Source organism: Mytilus trossulus, chromosome 5 (assembly GCF_036588685.1).
Source record: "Mytilus trossulus isolate FHL-02 chromosome 5, PNRI_Mtr1.1.1.hap1, whole genome shotgun sequence".
NCBI lineage: Eukaryota > Metazoa > Mollusca > Bivalvia > Mytilida > Mytilidae > Mytilus > Mytilus trossulus.
Window position 1 is genome coordinate 46,636,829 of NC_086377.1, and position 7,204 is coordinate 46,644,032.

The 7,204-nt window shown below is 30.1% G+C and overlaps 1 long non-coding RNA gene across 1 annotated transcript; it reads left to right on the top strand.

Moving 5' to 3' along the window:
* The first annotated feature begins 2,610 nt into the window (after nt 1–2,610).
* On the top strand, nt 2,611–6,324 carry LOC134719692 (uncharacterized). The gene is made up of 3 exons (XR_010107662.1): nt 2,611–2,695; nt 3,339–3,387; nt 6,276–6,324. It is a non-coding gene; the product is annotated as an uncharacterized LOC134719692 (long non-coding RNA).
* Nucleotides 6,325–7,204: the final 880 nt, after the last annotated feature.

A 7,204-nucleotide genomic window follows, 5' to 3' on the forward strand; every position in this document is an offset into this window, starting at 1 on the left:
AAAATTGAGGATTTCTTTTAATTGGTCGTTGGCCTTATTTAATAATTCATTACAAACACATTGGATAACGGCTATATGCAATAACCTGTGGCGGGGTGCTAGCAATTGCAACGGTGATAAGGGATGGTTTAGAGGAAAGTTTGGGGTTCTATCGTCAATCATGTGATAAACCAGCACACATTTGAGGGCAAGGCAGTCACATCATAACACCAGATATAGCTGAGAAAAAAGGTGACTTTTGAGTATCTGTAGCTTAAAATTTGGATGAGTCTGTTCTCAGAAGAAGAACAGCCAAGTTTTATTTTTTATGTTCTTAAAGGACAACCAAATAAGATTCGAAGGTTAGTTTTTAACTTGTGTACTATTAACAATATTACTAAGTATATAATTTCTTATAATTTAACATAAAAGGCAAGCACATAAAAACAAACACACTTAAAATTGATTGAATAATCATTTGTTTACAATTTGACTTTCTAAGAATTGATGTCAAATGTCAAATTGCATTGTAAATACTACTTTTATAATTAATCTCATTATTTTAAAATCTATAATTTTTAGTATAGCAATAAGAGGATATTTGCAAGACCACCTCACATGGAGGCTTTTAGCGGGGACAGAGTGGTCCAGGTTGTAATTGATTGATTGACTGTTGGTTGCTTAACGTCCAGTGGCAAATATTTCATGCATATTCAGGACGAGAACAAGTTCACAATAAATACAATAGGTAGGTTGATACAAAAGAGGCCATCTGAGATAATGGTCAAGGAAATTTGGACTGCCACTAGAAAATGAGGGTATGTGGATAGGGACAGAAATTTTGCCTTGCAACAGGTCACCTACGGATTACGGTTGTAATTGAAACAGAAGATGGAAACGAATGTGGTCAATGACAAAGACAAAAAAACAGTCAAAATATTGTGTACTTATTTTATATAAAAACGTAAACTGAGGTAAAATATATATATATATATACATCTTCATGCCTAATATATCATGTACTGTAGTACGCCGCTAGATTAAAACTGACGTGGAAAGGTAACATATGGCCACCGAAAGCAAATTTACAGATCTAACATTGTTGGGTTGATGTTTAGACGAGATGTATATATATACATAGATATATATCTGCAATAAAGAAAATACACAATTTCTCTGTTGATCAGACAGAGATGTTACAAAGATCTAGCACTTGCCTACACATTTTATGCTGGAAATATTTACATGATGCAGGTGGGTGCATCTATGTTTAGACTAATAGGGATTTCCCATTTTCAATTTGCAACAGCTGATTCAACAGTTCACGTTAGTTCAAAAATATGTGTAAAAAACTATATCAACAAAAGATGGGTATTCCGTTATTTGTCAGAATAATTATGGCATGTATCATGTGTATGGTCAATTCACAAAATTTTGGTTTGGTGGAATTAGTGTGACCACTTATGTTGATCGGCCAACACCAAACCCTAATCGTCTGACCAATTTAAAGACAAGTCTCTGTGATTACATCTATAGGTGGTTGTTGTAATAAAATTAATATTGATGTTCTTTACTTGAAACAAAAAAAATTCATGCATTAATTTCTGTTGATTTCATCACAGCCCGCTAAGAAAGACCTGATTATCATAAAATAATTATGATGTGATATGTAGAGGAGCAGTTCCACCATTAATTAATGTTTTTGTTATTTTATGTATAATGATACATTTTTTTAGGGAGCGACCATTTCACTTCACAATAGTCCATAATCATCAAGTGCTGAAACAGATTTATAACCATTCTACAGTTTTATGGTCTTGAATCTAGTGGTATATATCTCAGAAAAAAATCATTAAGTATTCACTCCACAAACTATAAATAGGATGATCATAAGAAAGTCAAAAAGCAGATGTTTCATACGTACTGCATAACTCAATATAAATAGCACAGTTAATTGGCATGGAATTCAAGAATTAATGTCAGCAATTTACGAAACAAGAACACTTGTACTTTGTCTAGATATCATATTTTTTTTATCGTTAATGTGTCTAATTAGTACATTGTAAATTATTTTGATCAAAAAGAAAGTTTAAATATAAACATCATTTTCCTACCAGCAAAACTGAGTTCTCGTTGTTTATTCTTGATAATCTGAAGGGATGTTTGGACGAAGGGCACTAAGTTCCATCGTCTGTTGGTACTGGTCAAATGAATATGTTGAGAGTTGTTTGGACGAGGGACACTAAGTTTCGTCACAACAGTAGTTCAGATAAAAAAAAATTACCTGCTGGTGTTACAAACAAAATCTTACTATATTTACTATATACAATGCGGAAAAACTGTTTTTTAAACAATTGTAAAAGACATTGTATTAATAAAGATAAATGACATTTTGATTGTTTCCCCTTTTCTTCAGTAATTTGTTTGAAGAATTAAGTGTTAGGTTTGTTTGTTATCTTTTATAGTATATACCATGACAAATTAAGTTATAGATCAAGTTAGAATTTCATTCCAATACAATGATTAATTAACTGTCCAATATTCGCACAATGCCTATTTTAAGTACAATTGGCATATAAATATCATAATGTGACATAATACATGTTTTTATTGATTTAAAAATGTATTTCTGATAATGATGATAACTGTAAAAACAGTTTCTATAATAGCTGCAGCTGCAGCTATTACAGTTATTAACAATGGAAAGGGATCTCCAGTAAGTATTAATTAAAACTAATTAACAATAGATATTCACTTTAGTTATATTTTAAAATAAGAAATGTGAGATGATTGCAAAATGAGAAACATATATATATATTTACAATAGGTCACTTAATTATGTTAAACAATGAGCAAATATTTTTTTCATAGTCAACTGAAAGAGATCCTTAAATAACAAGAAATGAAAATGGAAAAACTATTTTAATTCTGACAAAACCCATTTACATATGTATGAAATAGAGTATTAAATACGGTTTTTGCAACTACCAATACAAACAACTAAAAAGGTTTCATAAAAAAATATAAAAGAAGTTATATGAATGGGGAAAAAACTGTGATATTACTTACATGGTAAAAAAACTTATGTAAAAAACTCTAATGTATAAGACAATTACATTAATTCAATTATGTTGACAAAAATGAATGCTGTTTTTAATTTTTGACATTATTACATATCATAAGTTTGCTTTTTTCACATTTGTCACGATTGAAGAAAATGAATTTATATTTGTTATAAAATTTAAACAATGAAAATTAGTATTTTGTTCCAATACAATTAATTTATAAAATAAAGTGTAATATGCAATAAATTGGAATACTCTCAAAATGCTAATTATTTTTTTCTTATCTATTTACAGACAAACTTCAACGTAAATGTTGGAACAAACAATGTAATTATATACAAAGGTAATAACTATTAAAAATTTCCAAAATGTCTTATTTATTATGTCTGAATGATGCTAGTACAAGATACATGTCCATTCAATTGTTTAAAAAGCCAATATTCTTTTTCTAATTATAATAGATAAAAGTTACATTATAATACAATTGAATGGATATGGGGAATGTCTCAAAGAAATAACAACCCGATCAAAGAGCAAATAACAGTAGAAGGCCAGCAATGGGTTTTCAATACAGTTAGAAAATTCAGTACTTGGAGAAATACTTAAGCAGGACCCTAAACAACAACTTCAGTGATAATGAAGGTCATAGTAACATCCAAATATACTATAAAAATAAAGGACTGAAGTCAACGAATATGTTACACTCATAATATATATATATATATATCAAAAACAAAAACATAAATAGTGCTACAAAACATAATTATTCCTTTTAGAAGTAATTATCATAAACACTTATGAGTTAATTATGAAATAGTGCTCTGACCACTGTCTGTCTGTCTGTTTGTCTGTTGCTATAGTGAACTTTAAATATCACTCTTATACAATATAACCACCATAATCTGGATTTATAATATTCATTTTATATGAAACTAAATATAAAATTGATAAACAATACATATTATAACCAGATGCTCCGCAGGGCGTAGCTTTATACGACCGCAGAGGTTGAACCCTGAACAGTTGGGGCAAGTATGGACACAACATTCAAGCTGGATTCCGCTCTAAATTTGGATTGTGATTAAATAGTTGACACAGCATAGGTTTCTGACACAGAATGAATGTATTCTTAGAGCAATTCACTATGCTGTTGAATATTAATCCTCTCAAAAAAATGTTTGAAGAAATTTTCTTTTTATTTATGAAATTTCAAATGAGAAAAATTGAACCCAATTTTTTAATCACATCCCCCTTTCCCTTATTCCAAAACTAATTTCAATTAAAATATTCTAATGGAGTTTGCAACAATTACTACTCATTTAAATACATCATAAAATATTAAGATGTAAAAAAAACTGGTTGTTATCACTGAATGGTAAAGATTATTTAAATTTATCAGTTGGTAGTAAAAAGTGAATATACACTGTATATTGTATATAACAAAGATTTAAGTTGATTCTGGGCAAAGAAAGATAACTCCAATTAAAAAAAATTCTTGCAGATATTTCTTGCTTACTTTACTGGACAAAGAAAGATAACTCTTAATTAAAAAAAAATTTGCTATTTCACAATATTGTGAAATTAGATATTTCTTGCCATTGCACAATACTGTGCAATTGAAAAGACTTGCTATTGCACAATACTTAATATAATAATTTTAGATCCTGATTTGGACCAACTTGAAAACTGGGCCCATAATCAAAAATCTAAGTACATGTTTAGATTCAGCATATCAAAGAGGCCCAAGAATTTGATTTTTGTTAAAATCAAAATTAGTTTAATTTTGGACCCTTTGCACTTTAATTTAGACCAATTTTAAAACTGGACCAAAAATTAAGAATCTACATACACAGTTAGATTTGGCATATCAAAGAACCCCAATTATTCAATTTTTGATGAAATCAAACAATGTTTAATTTGGACCTCAATTTGGGCCAACTTGAAAACTGGGCCAATAATCAAAAATCTAAGTACATTTTTAGATTCAGCATATCAAAGAACCCCAAGGTTTCAATTTTTGTTAAAATCAAACTAAGTTTAATTTTGGACCCTTTGGACCTTAATGTAGACCAATTTGAAAACGGGACCAAAAATTAAGAATCTACATACACAGTTAGATTCGGCATATTAAAGAACCCCAATTATTCAATTTTGATGAAATCAAACAAAGTTTAATTTTGGACCCTTTGGGCCCCTTTTTCCTTAACTGTTGGGACCAAAACTCCCAAAATCAATACAAACCTTACTTTTATAGTCATAAACGTTGTTGTTTAAATTTCATAGATTTCTATTTACTAATACTAACGCTATGGTGCGAAAACCAAGAAAAATGCTTATTTGGGTCCCTTTTTGGCCCCTAATTCCTAAACTGTTCGGACCGAAACTCCCAAAATCAATACCAACCTTCCTTTTGTGGTCATAAACATTGTGTTTAAATTTCATTGATTTCTATTTACTTTAACTAAAGTTATTGTTCGAAAACCAAGAATAATGCTTATTTGGGCCCTTTTTTGGCCCCTAATTCCTAAACTGTTGAAACCAAAACTCCCAAAATCAATCCCAACCTTTCTTTTGTGGTCATAAACCTTGTGTCAAAATTTCATAGATTTCTATTAACTTAAACTAAAGTTATAGTGCGAAAACCAAGAAAATGCTTATTTGGGCCCTTTTTGGCCCCTAATTCCAAAAATATTGGGACCAAAACTCCCAAAATCAATACCAGCCTTCCTTTTATGGTCATAAACCTTGTGTTAAAATTTCATAGATTTCTATTCACTTTTACTAAAGTTAGAGTGCGAAAACTAAAAGTATTCGGACGACGACGACGACGACGACGACGACGACGACGACGACGACGACGACGACGACGCCAACGTGATAGCAATATACGACGAAAATTTTTTCAAAATTTGCGGTCGTATAAAAACATAAAAATAGTCTTTGAGATATGCATATTACAAATATAATAAAAAAAAACATGTATTAACCAATTGTTTAAAAGTTACATGCAATTGATATATTACACTGAATATCAATAACGAATTTAATTTGACACAATTAAGATGATTCAATTATGTTTCTTTATAAAATATTATTTATTAAAAGATAATCTGTGTATAATCAAGAATTTGCATAGTGTCACTTTTCAAATCTTTGGTCTGGTGCACATATTTTGCTTCATTTTGTATCATAAATATTATTCTAATACATGTTTTTCTTTTTCAATTTCAGAAAGTGAAAAACAAAAACCACAAAATAAGGGACTGAATTGACAAAGAAAGAAAAAATATTTATAAATTTACCATAGTTTTTATTTCATATAGCCTTCCAAAGTTTTAAACTTTTAAAAAGGTAATAGTTCAATAAACATGTCATCAATTACTATTTCTAAGTAAAGGCCCTCCTACAACGTCTATTGCAGCTATCAATACCAAATTTGAACCATCGATAGAACTTATTATGAAGTTTTACAAGATGACCTTTTGTAGGATTTCATCATCCCCTTTAGAAGTTACCTCCCTTTTTATACGACCCCAGAAAAAATTTGGTTCGTATAATGGTATGATGTCGTCGTCTGTGTCGTTGTCGTCCGAAGACACTTTAGTTTCCGGATAATAACTTTAGTTTAAGTGAATAGATCTTAATGAATTTTTTTCAGAAGGTTCAATACTAAAAAAGGAATGTTGGGATTTATTTTTGGGATGATGATCCGAACAGTTTAGGAATCTTTCAACATTTTTTTGGCATGGCCTCCCCTCGTTTCTATTGGAGTTATCAAGACAAAATATGGACCATCGGTAAAACTTATCATGAAGTATTACCAGATGAGGCTGTGTAGGATTTCATCATCCCCTCTAGAAGTTATCTCCCTTTTATTGGGTTTTTTCGACATGTCCCCCCTCGTTGTTTTAGAAGATACCATGACCTTTTTTGGACAATAGTTAGATCTCATCATGATGTGTAACCATATAAGGCTGCTAAGGATTTCATCATTCCCTATGAAAGTTATGTCTCCTTGAAGCAATTTCTTTCTTTTACATTTTTCTCAAAAAGTATTCAAGATAGAATCCATCTGAAAACGGCAACATCTACAAGACCAGATGGCAATGTTAATTAATATATACAATCATTTTGTTGTTAACCCTTATAAGAAGTTATTT